Genomic DNA, 15,414 nt, shown 5'->3' with positions numbered 1-15,414 from the left:
TGATATGGGTAGTACAAGAGTAGATCTACCACGAGATCAAGGAGGCTAAACCCTAGAAGCTAGCCTATGGTATGATTGTTGTATATGGAGTTGATTGCCTACGGACTACAACCCTCCGGTTTATATAGACACCAGATAGGGTTAGGGTTACATATAGTCGGTTACAATGGTAGGAGATCTTGAATATCCGCATCGCCAAGCTTGCCTTCCACGCCAAGGAAAGTCCCATCCGGACACGGGACGAAGTCTTCAATCTTGTATCTTCATAGTCCAGGAGTCCGGCTGAAGGTATAGTCCGGCTACCCGAACACCCCCTAATCCAGGACTCCCTCAGTAGCCCCCGAACCAGGATTCAATGACGATGAGTCCGGCGTGCAGATTGTTCGGCATTGCAAGGCGGGTTCTTCTCCAAATCCTGTGTACCTGTAGGAATAATGTCCAATTTTTGTAATGTAGCGTTCCTCAGCTCCCACGCCCAATAATGGACGTCTTCCACGTGTCAAACGAATGCGAAAAGCCAGGGCGTTTTTACATCCACACCCCTAGCCGTATAAACGAGCCGCCTGTTTAACGGGATGGGGATTTAGGTCCAAACCACATCTTCTCCTCTCCGTGAGTTATCATCAGAGCGCTTCCAGCAAAGGTCCATTCCAACATGACCAGCCGTCGCAGCTCCTCCCCTCGCCCCTCCGGTCTCAAACCCGGGGACTGGGAGAGTTGCACCATCCCGCATAGCGAGTTAGTGTTGCTTCAGGCCAAGGGATTTCTCCCTCAGGCATACATGGTCCCGGTCCGAGCCGGTCTCGCCACCTACAATGGCGGAAAACAAGCGGAGAGCACCCCCAATCCTTCTAAAGGAGAGCGGGTGTGCCTCATCCCCTATCTAATAAGGGGACTGGGGTTTCCAATTCATCCATTTCTCCGCGGGCTTCTGGAGTTCTACGGCCTCCAGCTGCACAATCTCACGCCCGCCTCCGTATTACATATTGCGGGTTTCGTCGCCCTTTGCGAGCTATTTTTAGGCGTTGAGGCTCATTTCGCGCTGTGGAAGAGGTTATTCTGCCTGGTGCCCCGTTCTCGAGAGGGGTCTATATGCCAAGTGGGCGGAGCCGAAGTATGGCGCATCGCCGGGACCGGATACCTATCCGGAACCCCAAAGAAGGCGTCCGAGGACTGGTCTTCGGAATGGTTTTACATAGATGACGTCCCGCTACCGGACCCTATCCGGGTCGGTCTCTCTGAGTTCAACGGTGCTCCATTGAAGAAACGCTTGAGCTGGCGTCCGCGGAGCTCTCAGAGAGAAAGCGACAGAGACATCCTTTACCTAATGGGCCGGATAAGACTGTTGGCTCATTCCGAACTAACCATGATTGGAGTCATGGCCGCATGCATTATGCGGGGGGTGCAGCCACTTCAATATAGAGGCCACCCCATGTGGGATTTGAACGGGGAGGATGACGCCACCCGTTACGGTCGTAAGGGGCCGGCCTCAGCTGCCGCTCTAGTAAAGATCTTATCCTCTTTGTATAAGGGAGAAAAGGAGGAATTCCTTTGCGTCAACCCGCAGGCCGGATTTACTATGTACGATCCTCCAAGTTGGGTAAGTGAACAACTGCGCTTGCCCGTTTGTTTTATACTCCCACGGTTAGATATGTAGTCCAACGACTTCAATACAGGAACTGCGACAGGTGGTAAAGGATATAAACAGCCGCCCTCCACAGCCCGAGGACCCAGAACGGTCCCTCGATCCGGACTCCGAAGAGGATCTGGACATATCAGTGGAGCTTATCGATGGGGCGTTCCATCAACTAAGCAAGGACAATACCTTGGTAGCCATCACGGCTGATTACCCAGGGTTAATCCTGGCCTCCCAGGTGACAGAAACCGGAGTCTCATTCCCTTGAGAGAGATTCCACTCTTACATATTCCGGTGTTTCTGACGACAACCGTGTTTTGCGGGAGAGATTTCTGAGGCAGGAGGCCAAACCTGCGGCGGCTAGCCAACGAGGGGCCGCAGGGCCCCGTGGGGCGAAAAGGAATGTAGTCCGGACTAAGATGCCGGCGCAAAGGTATAGCGCACCCTTTGTTTCCCTGGTGTTATTCTGTCAGGGCATATTAACGTTCGTGCTATCTTCAGAACGAAGAGACCTCGCCGGACTATATCCGGAGAGGTTGCCAATCGCGCCTCCACCAGCCAGGCTCCAACGTCTGGCCAGGAAGCGGAGGCGAGCACAAGGCGCGCACCGGACGCTCCTCCGACAGAGGATGCGGACAGGCTGTCTGCCACAAATTCTGAAGTGGAGAGTGCCATGAACCATAGGCGTCGCCAGACAGTTCTACGCGATGCTTTTTTCTCCCAAGAGGCTTTAGATGTCTTTAATTCGGGAGATGCGTACCTCCGTGCCGCTCAAAATGGTTTAGCCAGAGCCACGGAACAGTATGTAAAAGACATACGGGTAAGAAAATTTTGGTCAAATATATATATACCAGTAGCCCCCGAGACTTGAAACAGTTAGAGCAACTGATTTAAGGATCATTTAATATGCAGGTTCTTACAGAGAAGAATACTGTACTGTCCTAGGAGCTGGAAAAGTGCAAGGCCCAACTAGAGGCCGCACTAGCCGCAGCAGGGGAGCCCAAAGAGACCCCCTCAGGTAAGATACACTTCGAAAGATTAGTATTGTGCGGTGTGGGTGCAAATCTGACAAATCATGTTGCAGATGGCGCCGGACTCGATCCGGAAAAGCAACAACTCTTACGCCGGCTAAAGGCCGGTGAGAGTACATTGACAAAGGTGAGGCGAGAGAAGAATGATCTTCAGGATGCCAACACCCGGCTGGACGTCGAACTTAAAGATGTTCGTGGCCAGCTGTTGGACTCCACGAAGGAGAATCAGCGGCTTCGACGCGGCATATTTAGTAAGTGCTTGAACGAACTTTGAAAAAAGAGTTCGGCGAGGAAGTCGACTAACAGAGTAATGTCTGTAGGTATGCTCACAGGTCGTCCTGCAGAGGAGATGCCCGGTTCTACGGGTGACCTTCTTCCCGAACTCACGCAATTGCACGAGCGAATTCGGCAGGTGATGCGAGGCGTTGCCCAAGCCTTATGGCCTGCCCACTCCATGCCCGAGGGCCTTGGAGAGCTTGAGGAGAAGCTGAAGGGAGCTCGGCGGCGCTTTCGGTTGTGGAAGATATCGGCCTGCCGACAAGGCGCTAGGGAGGCCTGGGCCATGGTGAAGACCCATTTTACGAAGTCTGACCCAAACCACATGGCCGAGGTCGGACCAGTGGGGCCTGACGGGAAGGAGATCCCTGTAAGCTTAGTATACGGCCAAGTAGAGTTTGCCGCGAAGTATTCCCAGCAGGACTGTAAATTATATAGCCTGTTAGATGGTATAGAAGAGGAATACAATCAGTCAGAATGACTATGTAATTTTGAATTGACATGTGTAATGCCTTCTAGCCGGATTGTAGATCGTTTGTCGGTACCGACCTTTTCGCTTCAACCTCGGGACCTGACGGTCCGGAGTGTGTCGGAATACCATAGCGGTTATATAAGAACCGGGGTATGCGTGGAGACCAGGCGTAGGGGTCATTAGTGCTTTATCAGACAAGTGCCCAACTAGTTATGTTATATTACATGGTTAGTAAGAAACATCTTCCAGAGAGAATAGTTTCGTTAAGGGTTCCTTTCGCTGGGAGGCATGCCCTAAAGTGCATGTCCGGACTTCGTGAAAAGATGCAGAAAAAGCATCTGGGGGCGCATAAAATGAGTAAAAAGATCATCTTTTATTTCACCGACCGAATATTCTCTTAAGAACGCTAGCTTTCGGCTTCACCCAGTCTGAGGTACACATCCGGCTGACCCGGCAGTAACAATCGCAGAGGTGCTCCCTTTACCGCCTAGACGAACAATCGGGAACGTAGGGGTAAGCACAGGAGCCAGGCAACCCAGCTTGGCCAAAACTTAAGTCATATCGATGCATATAATGGTGAAGAAAAAGGTACATGCGGAAGTTTGACGCATGTGTTGGGCGTGAAGCCCGTATAAATAAGCTTCTGTTAAAGAAGCCCCCAGGTTTAATGAGCGCGAGTGGCGCGTCACTAGATGAGCCTTTAAGGGCTATAAAAGAAAAGAGGGGAAGGAGAGAAATGTAAAAAAATGCAAAAAAATGGACAGAGGAAGGAGACGAACACAGAGTCCGGCGCTAGGCATAGAATCTTCGGAGACGGGTGGCATTCCACGGGTTCGGCTCGAGTCGGTTATCCGACGCATCTCGCAGGCGGTACGCTCCACTAGTCAGGACTTGGTCGATTATGAATGGACCTTTCCACTTGGGCTTGAGTTTGTCCTTTTTCTTATCCGGCAGGCGTAGAACAATTTCGCCAACATTGTAATTTTTGGCCCGTACTTCTCTGCTTTGATATCTTCGGGCCTATTGTTGATAAAATGCGGAACGGGCTTTTGCCACGTCACGCTCCTCCTCCAAGTCGTCCAAGTTGTCCTGCCGATCGAGCTCGGCTTCTCTTTCTTCGTACATGCGCACTCTAGGTGAATCATGAATTATGTCGCAGGGCAGAACTGCCTCTGCGCCGCACACCATAAAAAATGGTGTGTATCCGGTGGTGCGATTTGGCGTGGTCCGCAGCCCCCATAGCACGAAGTCGAGCTCCTCTACCCAGTGCGTGTTGGATTCCTTGAGGGACCGCACCAGTCTTGGTTTAATGCCGCTCATGATAAGATCATTTGCGCGTTCGACCTGGCCGTTGGTTTGCGGGTGATAGAAGGAAGCATAATCGAGCTTGATGCCCATGTTTTTGCACCAGAGTTTTACCTTGTCGGCGGTAAAGTTTGTACCGTTATCGGTTATGATGCTGTGGGGGACGCCATAACGGTGTACAACCCCGGATATGAAGTCTATCACAGGTCCAGATTCGGCCGTTTTAACAGGCTTGGCTTCTATCCATTTGGTGAACTTATCCACCATGACCAGTAAGTATTTTTTTCCTATCGGTCCCACCTTTAAGGGGTCCGACCATGTCAAGCCCCCAGACCGCAAAAGGGTGGCATATGGCTTTGGTTGGCAAAAAGTTCGCAACCAACGCATCATTGGACTAGGTCCTGAGCGTCTGCCCGGGCCGTCGGCCAATAAAAGCCTGTACGGAAAGCCTTGCTAACAAGGGACCGAGCAGCGGCGTGGTGACCACCGAGTCCGGCGTGAATTTCAGCCAGAAGGTTCCTCCCTTTCTCTTCAGAAATGCACCTTTGAAGGACTCCGGTAGTGCTTTTCTTATAAAGCTCTCCCTCATGGACTCTGTAGGCTTTAGATCGCCGCACTATGCAGCGGGCCTCGTTTTGGTCCTTCGGGAGTTCCTGCCTAGTAAGGTAGGCTAGGAATGGTTCTGTCCACGGGGCGATAACCGCCATTATTACGTGGGCTGAAGGTGTAATTTCATTGGCAGGGCCTCCAATTGTGTCAGATTGTTCGGCGTCGAGTGGTGCGGCTGGGTCCGGTCTGTTATTTGCGGGTTCCCCCTCCCATGCTACGGATGGCTTGAACAATCTTTCCAAAAAGATGTTGGGGGGGACTGTATCGTGTTTTTCTCCGATGCGTGCCAGGACGTCCGCTGCTTGATTGTTTTCTCGGGCTATATGGTGAAACTCCAGCCCTTCGAACCGAGCTGACATTTTTAGGACGGTGTTGCGGTAAGCTGCCATTTTTGGGTCCTTGGCGTCGAAGTCTCCATTTATTTGGGATATCGCGAGGTTTGAATCCCCGCGTACGTCTAGGCACTGGATACCCATGGATACTGCTATCCGGAGACCATGTTGGAGGGCCTCATATTCGGCTGCATTGTTGGAATCCGTGTACATGATCTGGAGCACATATTGGACTGTGTCTCCTGTGGGGGACGTCAGGACGACGCCAGCCCCCAGTCCGACCAACATTTTGGAGCTGTCAAAATGCATAATCTAGTTTGAATATGTGTCGCACTCTTTAGGGAGCTCGGCCTCCGTCCATTCTGCGACGAAGTCGGCCAAAACTTGCGATTTAATAGCTCGCCGTGGCTTATAGGTTATATCAAACGGGAGAAGCTCGATGGCCCATTTTGCAATCCGGCCCGTTGCATCGCGGTTGTTGATAATATCGTTTAGTGGCACTTCCGAGGCTACTATTATGGAACACTCTTGAAAGTAGTGTCGTAGCTTCTAGGATGCCATGAATACCGCGTATGCAATCTTTTGATAATGTAGGTACCGTGATTTGCATGGAGTGAGGACAGTGGACGCGTAGTAGACCGACCTTTGAAGGGGGAATTTGTGTCTGTCCGTTTCCCGCTCGACAACGAGCACTGCGCTGACAACTTGGTGTGTTGCTGCAATGTACAATAACATTGGTTCGCCGGTGATTGGCACGGCCAGGACTGGGTTTGTTGCCAATATGGCTTTTATTTCATCAAGTCCGGCCCTGGCGGCATCCGTCCACTCGAAGTGTTCGGTGCGCCGAAGGAGGCGATAAAGGGGTAGTGCCTTTTCTCCCAAGCGGGAGATGAAGCGGCTTAAAGCCGCCACGCACCCGGTTAATTTTTGTATTTGTTTAAGGTCATTTGGGACATCCAATTGTGACAAAGCTCGGATCTTGGCTGGGTTTGCTTCAATTCCTCTACTGGATACAATGAAGCCCAAGAGCTTTCTGGCTGGAACGCCGAAGACGCATTTTTCTGGGTTGAGCTTGATGTCATATTGTCGGAGGTTATCGAATGTAAGCCTCAAGTCGTTTACTAGGGATTCGACATGTCTTGATTTAACGACCACATCATCCACATACGCCTCCACTGTTTTGCCGATCTGGTTTGCCAGACATGTCTGGATCATGCGCTGATATGTTGCGCCGGCGTTTTTTTAGCCCGAAGGGCATTGTGTTGAAGCAGAATGGGCCGTATGGTGTGATGAATGCTGTTGCAGCTTGGTCTGATTCTGCCATCTTGATTTGATGGTAACCGGAGTATGCGTCGAGGAAACACAACAAATCATGTCCTGCGGTGGCATCGATAATTTGATCGATGCGGGGAGGGGGAAGGGATCCTTTGGGCAAGCCTTGTTAAGGTCTTTAAAGTCGACACACAGGCGCCAGGATTTGTCCTTCTTTGGTACCATCACCAGGTTTGCTAGCCAGTCCGGATGTTTTATGTCTCTGATGAATCCGGCCTCCAATAGCTTGGCTAGCTCCTCTCCCATAGCCTGTCTCTTAGGTTCGGAAAAACACCGAAGGGCTTGTTTGGCAGGTTTAAATCCTTTTAGGATATTTAAGCTGTGTTCGGCCAGCCTGCGTGGGATCCCTGGCATGTCTGAAGGGTGCCAGGCGAAGATGTCCCAGTTCTCTCGTAGGAACTCTCGTAGTGCGCCGTCTGCATCAGGGTTCAGTCGTGCCCCGATTGAAGCTGTTTTATTGGGGTCCGTTGGATGGACCTGGAATTTGACTATATCGTCGGCTGGCTTGAAGGATGTGGATTTGGATCTCTTATCGAGTATCACATCATCCCTGTTAACCGTGGAGCGCAGCGCAGTCAGTTCCTCGGCCACTATGGCTTCGGATAGCGCCTCAAGGGCTAATGCGGCCGTCTTGTTTTCGGCACGGAGTGCTATGTCCGGATTACTAGCAAGAGTGATAATTCCATTCGGCCCGGGCATCTTAAGCTTCATGTACCCGTAATGGGGTATTGCTTGGAAGATTGTGAATGCTTCCCGCCCTAGTAAAGCGTGATATCCGCTCTTAAACGGGGCCACCTGAAACGTGACTTCTTCGGACCTATAATTATCCGGCGTGCCGAACACCATATCTAGTGTGATTTTTCCTGTGCAGCGCGCTTCTCGATTGGGGATTATTCCTCTAAAGGTTGTGCTGCTTCGCTCGATGCGGTTCCAGTCTATTTCCATTTTTTGAAGGGTTTCCTCATAAATGAGGTTCTGTCCGCTGCCTCCATCCATGAGCACCTTGGTGAGGCGAAAGCCGTCCACTATGGGACTAAGGACTAATGTGGCTGGTGCTCGGGCTGTTCGGAATCTAGGTTCATCACTTGTGTTGAAGGTGATAGCAGTGTCGCTCCATGGATTTATTGTTGCAACTTGATAGACTTTGGCGAGGCTGCGGAGTGTTCTTTTTCACATATTGTTTGATGCGAAAGTCTCGAAGACTGTGAGAACGGTACTGGTGTCCTCGGGCTGGCTTTCTGCGGCCTCCAGAATTAGGAGGTCCTCGCCAATTTTGGCCACCTGCCGGAGTATCCAACATGCTCTAAGGCTGTGAGTTGGTGTGGCGTCCTCTGTACTGTGAATTCTACAGGGTCCATCAAGCCACCTTTCCAGTATGGTTCCATGCCCTGTAGAGGGTTTTGGCTTTTTGGCTTTATTTTGGTTTTCCAGGCGCTTTCCATCGCACAATATTTTTGTACTATGGACGCCAAGTCAGCGAAGCGTGCAATATCACGACGACTTACGGCGTTAAGGATTCCCTCATCCGTGCAATTACTTCAGAAAATTGAGATTGCGTCTCCCTCGCGGCAATCCTTTATCCTGTTCATAACCAGGAGGAATCTGGCCCAGTAATGATGTACTGTTTCCTCGGGCCTCTGCCTGATTTGGGAGAGATCGCTTATGTTCGGGTGGGCGGGTGTCGTTGAATCTGAAACCTCACCCAATCCAAGATTCGGAGGCGGAAGAGTTTCTGAACTCTGAAGTTCGGATTCTTGGATGTTGTCCAACAAATCTAGCCCGTTGCCTGATCCTAAGCTCAGGTCTTGAGTTACATCCTCCTCTCCGCGGGTATCCGGCTTGGAGGAGTCGGGAATTCGGACGTAGCTAGTCCTTAAAATAGATGAAGGGTCGCTGCACTGCGCCTCTACCACGGCAACGTGGTGGGTGACTTGGGGAGAGTTAATTTCTCTTAGATCGGGTTTAAGCCCAACCTGGTCGTAATCCGTAGCGACCCCTAGGGCGGCGATGCGATCCAAGAGCTCATTTACGGAAGAGAGCTCCATTGGATCTAGCTGCTCGACGAGCTCCGAGCTGACGTGTAGGTTGCTTTTGATGACCCGAGAGGTCACCGTCGGCGCAACAGCTGAACAGGCGGTCATGAGGAAACCACCTAGCCGGAGGGTTTGGCCGACAGCCAAGGCTCCCTTAGCAATGGTGCCATCTTTAAAGACGGGAGGAGGCATCCTTCCTGATTGTGACGGCACAGAGGAACTCTCAATGAAAGCACCAATGTCGGTGTCAAAACCGGCGGATCTCGGGTAGTGGGTCCCGAACTGTGCGTCTAGGCCGGATGGTAACAGGAGGCAGGGAACACGATGTTTTACCCAGGTTCGGGCCCTCTTGATGGAGGTAAAACCCTACATCCTGCTTGATTAATATTGATGATATGGGTAGTACAAGAGTAGATCTACCACGAGATCAAGGAGGCTAAACCCTAGAAGCTAGCCTATGGTATGATTGTTGTATATGGAGTTGATTGCCTACGTACTACAACCCTCCGGTTTATATAGACACCGGATAGGGTTAGGGTTACATATAGTCGGTTACAATGGTAGGAGATCTTGAATATCCGCATCGCCAAGCTTGCCTTCCACGCCAAGGAAAGTCCCATCCGGACACGGGACGAAGTCTTCAATCTTGTATCTTCATAGTCCAGGAGTCCGGCTGAAGGTATAGTCCGGCTACCCGAACACCCCCTAATCCAGGACTCCCTCAGTGGCATTCGTCCTCACGACCATCCTGATTCCATGCCTAAGGAGAAGCTTGCACCTCTGTACATTCGGGGCCATGGTATTATTGGAGAATCCAAGGATCTTGAGAAGGTCCATGACATCATGCATCGAGTGTTTCGTAACGTGCTTTTGCCCAAGGTGGGAAATCAAGATGAAGTCCATGGCTACCTTGTTGACTTGATGGTTGCTATGAAGACCAAGGTGGCCTCTGGTGCAATGTTTGATGTGCCCAACTGGATGTGGCACGAGATGTACAACATGGTCATCTACAAAAAGGTCCCTATCTATGCTCCGTTTGTCATGTGCTTTCTGAACTCAGTTTGGGCTGTTCGCCGTCTTGGAGAGATTCTCACCTTTGCGGATAACCTCACCGTGCATGAGGTCAAGCAGCTCAAGAAGAAGAAGAACGCCGAGCCTCACTTTCCTGCCAATGATCCCGAGGATGTCTATGCTACTTCAGATGATGAGGATTTTGAGATGGGTCCCGGGGCCAAGCCCTCTTGGGTGACCAAGCTCACTGCCAAGGTGAAGAAGACTTTCTACCTCCAGACTAACATTCAGAAGAAGATGTAAGAGGCCCATGTCGATGAGAAGCATGCCAGGCGTCGTCAGATTGGTATGATGAAGCACCTCAACATGCCTGTTCAGAGTGGCTCTGAGAAGAGCATCACACCAGAGGAGCGATGGATCTCTGTGCACAACACTTGGTCTGATGATGAGGCTCCCCGCCAGCCCTCCACCTCCTTTGCTGCTGCTGATGATCTCATGGAGGACGCATATTGGGACGATGATGAGGAAGCTGATGATGATGAGGATCCAGATGCAACCGAGGAGTCAGAGGAGTACGACTGAGCTCTAGGGCGCTAGCTTCGCTCTTTTCCTTTTTGGTCTCTTGATGTCAAAGGGGGAGAGGGTCCTTAGGTCTCGGGATTTGCATGGGACTTGCTTTGCTTGGGTTTGTTTTTTGTTCTTTCATGCGTCGTGTTGAACTTTAGTTTGTGGACCTTGTTGCTTATCTCGTATTGCATGGTGTGAGACATGCGCTACTCTATTTATCACTATTGTTGTTAATGTCGTTTATTTACCCGTTATAGTCTTTACTCTCTTATTATGTGCTTATTGCTTATCTTCGCTTGTCTAGTAGGAATGGGGGTCTATAAAATCTAGGGGGAGTCTTGCCCCTAATGTGTGCACTTGCATTCCAATAGCAATATCAAATTAGGGCACACATCTAGGGGGAGTCCTGTTGGGGATATTACTACTGGACGTAAACCGGCAAGGAGTAGCTGGATTAACTTTATGAAGATTAGAAGCCCATGAAGATGCAAGAATGATGGCGCTTTACGAAGGCCCAAGGCCCAAAGGCGAGTTAAGTCTGTAGATGTAAACCGACCTTATTATGTAACTTGCATTGTAAGATAGGAAGGATAGATACTGAGCTGGGCACGTTTATGATCTGGCCTCGGGACTCTGTAAACTGGCGGGTGTCAACCTATGTATATAAAGGGACGACCCGACAGCGGTTTAGGGACAACACACAACAACTGAGAACCAGGCAAAGCGGATTCGCTCCCTGGTCATCGAAACCCTAGCAATACCAACACAACTAGATGTAGGATTTTACCTTCATTGAAGGGGCCGAACTAGTATAAAAATCCTCGTGTCCCTTGTCCGGTTTAACCCCTTTAAGCTAACCCGTAGCGATGGCTCCACGACTAAGTCCTTTCACGAGGACATCTGTCGTGACAAACCCACGACAGTTGGCGCCCACCGTGGGGCTATCGCACGATGGTTTCGAGTTCTTGAAGGGCAGCTTCGAAGGACTCAAGGGATACGCTGTGGGCCGGATGACGAAGAGTCGTCGCGGCAAGCTCTACATCGACGACGCAGGATGGAGTCCCGAGGCTAGATCAATTGAATATGGGTACCGGGTCCCCTTTGGCGGGATTCACATCTTCATCGGCAAGATCAGCGAACCGGGCCCTGAGCCGGACACCTGCACCGACATCATCGAGACGGCTCGGCGTGTAAGCCCTGCCCAGGTTCAGCCTGCAGCAAGGCATGTTTTCGTAGGTGTCATCCATGGAGCGGAATATGAGGATGGACTGGCATCTGATGGGGAAACCGTTGTCTGTTCTGATGACGAGTCTTCAACCGGAGAGACCGAGTCGCTGTATCAGCTACAGGACGGTCGGATTAGTGGAGGTTCCGATGGCAACAATATTCTGGACCCCCTCAATCTGCCAAACCGGGTCGCTGTCTTCATGGCCGGTACACAACCAGCGCAGCACTCTTCTACCGCTGCGGCAATGCTCTCTGGTTCAGCAACAGCAACGCCGGCGGGAGCAGGGGGCTCTGCACCGCTTCCGGCTCAGGTTTTGTCCGATTTGTTCGATGCTTTGGCAACATTGATTGCAGCAGAAGTGGACGCCGCAGCCCGAGATCAGCACAATGTGGATATTGCAAAGGTGAAGGATCAGATAACTCAGGCTAAAGCGGACCTGGCAGTAGAGAACGCCAGGATGGCTACAGAACGGGCCGAGTTGGAAGCTCAGGCCTACCGGCTTAGGCTGGACCAGAGTGCCTCAGATGATGTCATGAGAAGGTGATACCGGTCACACCTCCCACTGGGTTATGAGCCAAGAAATCTCTTCAACACGCCAGGAGCAGGAACCAGTAACCAGCCGGTCGGAAACCAGACTGAGGCACCGGGAACAGGAGCGCCGGTTCAACCACGCACGATGAACCCCCTCGTCAGAACAACATTGTGCCACAGTATGTTCCGACGCCTCCGGGCATTACTCCAACCCGTTGGATAACATTGTGGCCGCCGCTTCACGATTGGTAGCCCTCCCAATGGACAGCGAGTCTCCAGTGGCAATTGAGACACGATGAGCCAGAGAGCTCCTACAAACAGCTTTAAACCAGCATCAGGCTTATTCGCATAGTCGCGAGAGGATTCATTCCACACCCCGCCCGAGTCGGAGCTACAGCAGACACGTTGAGGATGAGCGGGCCATGTCAAGCAGTGCACGTCACCGTAACTCGCCACGAGGGCATAACCCGGTAGGTGGTGGTGCTAATGTGCAAGATGTGGTGGATCATGGTCGTGCACGTCGAGAAGCCGAGTTAGCAGCTCAGCATGCAGCTCGTCAACCTACTCCGGTTCGTCCTACCACTTCAGTGGAGCCAAGTGTGGTCTTCAGTTCTTTAGGGGTGTCATGTCTTACCCCCACGTTGCATAATGTACGACTGCCCAAGGGTTTTAAAGGCCCTTGTAAGGTGCCCAATTACACCACCGATTTACAACCAGAGTCATGGGTTGAAAGTTATGAGATGGCAATGGAGATGCTAGATGTGGATGAAGCGGTGTGTGCTAAATACTTCACCATGATGTTGGAGGGGACAACTCGTACTTGGTTAAAGAGCTTACCGGTTAACTCTGTCGGGTCATGGGCCGAGTTAAAACACCGGTTTATCTAGAATTTTAAAGATACTTGTAAGCAGCCTATGTCGATTGTGGACCTAGCCGCTTGTGTTCAAGAGGATGGGGAGTCTACAACCCATTGGGTGAAGCGGGTCTCAGCTATTCTGCACTCGTCAGATCGCATCAACGCGGATACAACAGTTTTGATGTTGGAGGGCAATTGCCGATTTCTACCTTTAAAACTGAAGTTAGGAAGGCTCAAACGTCACTGCAATGAAATGTCAACGCTTATGGCCGCTTTGGCTAAATATGCCGATTCAGATAATACCAAAGACCCTGACTGAGAGGAGGACAAACCGGGGAAAGGGAAGAAGAACGGCAACACCAAGGGACAACAGCATAACCTGGCAGGTCATGGGAACAATGGTAAGCGCAAAGCAGACAATAGTGTGGACTTTGTGGCCTACACCAATGCTCAAGATAACGGTTAGTGTCGTAAGGGTAAACAGTCCCAGAGGGGCGAAGGGTCAGGCCCCAATCTGGAGCGCCTGTTAAATCAACCTTGTACAAAGCATGGATTGAAGGAGAGGCCAGCTTCACATCTTTGGAAGGATTGTTACATCATGCGAGAGTTCAAGAACTCCAATATGTTTCAATACGACAATGGCCCACCCGACGGTTCAGGAGGTGGTTTTCATGGGCTGGGTTATGGAGACAGCAACTCCGGTTCAGGATTTCAAGGCAATCAAACCAGACATGGCAATCAAGGGAACCAGGGCAATCAGGGAGGTTATAACCATCAGGGGAATCAACAGCAGCAGCAGTCGGGTTATCAGAGCAATCCGAAGCAGTTGCATAGTGGGTAGTATCATGTCTTCACCACTAGCTTGTGCAAGCTTGATTAGAAGCTTCACAAGAGGGCCGTGAACTCTGTTGAATCGGCAATGCCTCAGTATTTGCGCTGGTCTGACCAACCAATTTTATGGAGTCGAGAGGATCACCCACCCCGGGTTGATAATCCGGTCCATCTGGCCTCAGTGGTGGCACCTCAAGTTGGGGGGTATAAGTTCACCAAGGTGCTTATGGACAGTGGAAGTAGTATCAATATCCTTTACTACGATACCTTCCGCCGTATGGGATTGACAGATAAGAATCTTAAACCATCAAACACCATTTTCATGGTGTGGTGCCTGGTAAGTCTGCGTATCCAGTGGGAAAGATAGCCCTAGAGGTGGCTTTTGGAGATGATCATGACTCAAGATCAGAGACATTGACTTTTGAGGTGGTGAAAATTAAGAGCCCGTATCACGCCCTATTTGGACGGCCGGCTTATGCCAAGTTCATGGCGATGCCATGTTATGTTTATCTACAGCTTAAGATGCCGGGTCATAAAGGGACCATCACGGTACATGGGAGCAGGAAGATTGCTTTGGAATGTGAAGAAGGTGATGCGGCTTATGCTGAGTCGGTTTGTGCCACAGAGGAGATGGAGTTTTATAAGGACAAGGTTGATCCGGCAGACATGACTTCTTTGAAAAAACCAACTACGGAGCACGATCCGGCGTTGAAGTTTAAATCGGCTACAGACACTAAGATGGTTGACTTTGTTCCTGGTGATTCATCCAAGCAGTTCAGCATCAGCGCTAACCTGGATCCCAAATAGGAAAGCGCACTCATTGAGTTCATCTGTGAGAACCGGGACATCTTTGCATGGAAGCCTTCTAACATGCCAGGTGTACCGAGGGAACTCGTTGAGCACACACTTAATATTGATCCTAAGTTTAAACCGGTCAGGCAGTTTCTCCTCCACTTCAATGAAGAAAGGCGTAAGGCTATTGGTGAGGAGGTAGCTCGGCTGTTGGCCGCAGGGTTTATCGTGGAGGTCTTTCACCCGGAGTGGTTGGCTAATCCGGTGCTAGTTCTTAAGAAAAACGACATTTGGCGTATGTGTGTGGACTACACAGATTTGAACAAGGCTTGCCCAGCAGATCCATTTTCCCTCCCTCGTATTGATCAGATTATTGACGCTCCGGCGGGTTGTGACCATTTGTGTTTTTTGGATGCTTACTCTGGTTATCATCAGATCAAAATGGCCGTTAAGGACCAGGAGAAGACAACTTTTATAACTCCCTTTGGAGCCTTATGCTATGTCTCCATGCCCTTTGGGCTCAAGAGTGCCCAGGCGACTTATCAGCGTTGTGTTCAGAATTGTCTTCCTAA

This window comes from Triticum urartu, chromosome 4, assembly GCF_003073215.2.
Source record: "Triticum urartu cultivar G1812 chromosome 4, Tu2.1, whole genome shotgun sequence".
Classification (NCBI taxonomy): Eukaryota; Viridiplantae; Streptophyta; class Magnoliopsida; order Poales; family Poaceae; genus Triticum; species Triticum urartu.
Note: the sequence above shows the minus strand (reverse complement) of the source record.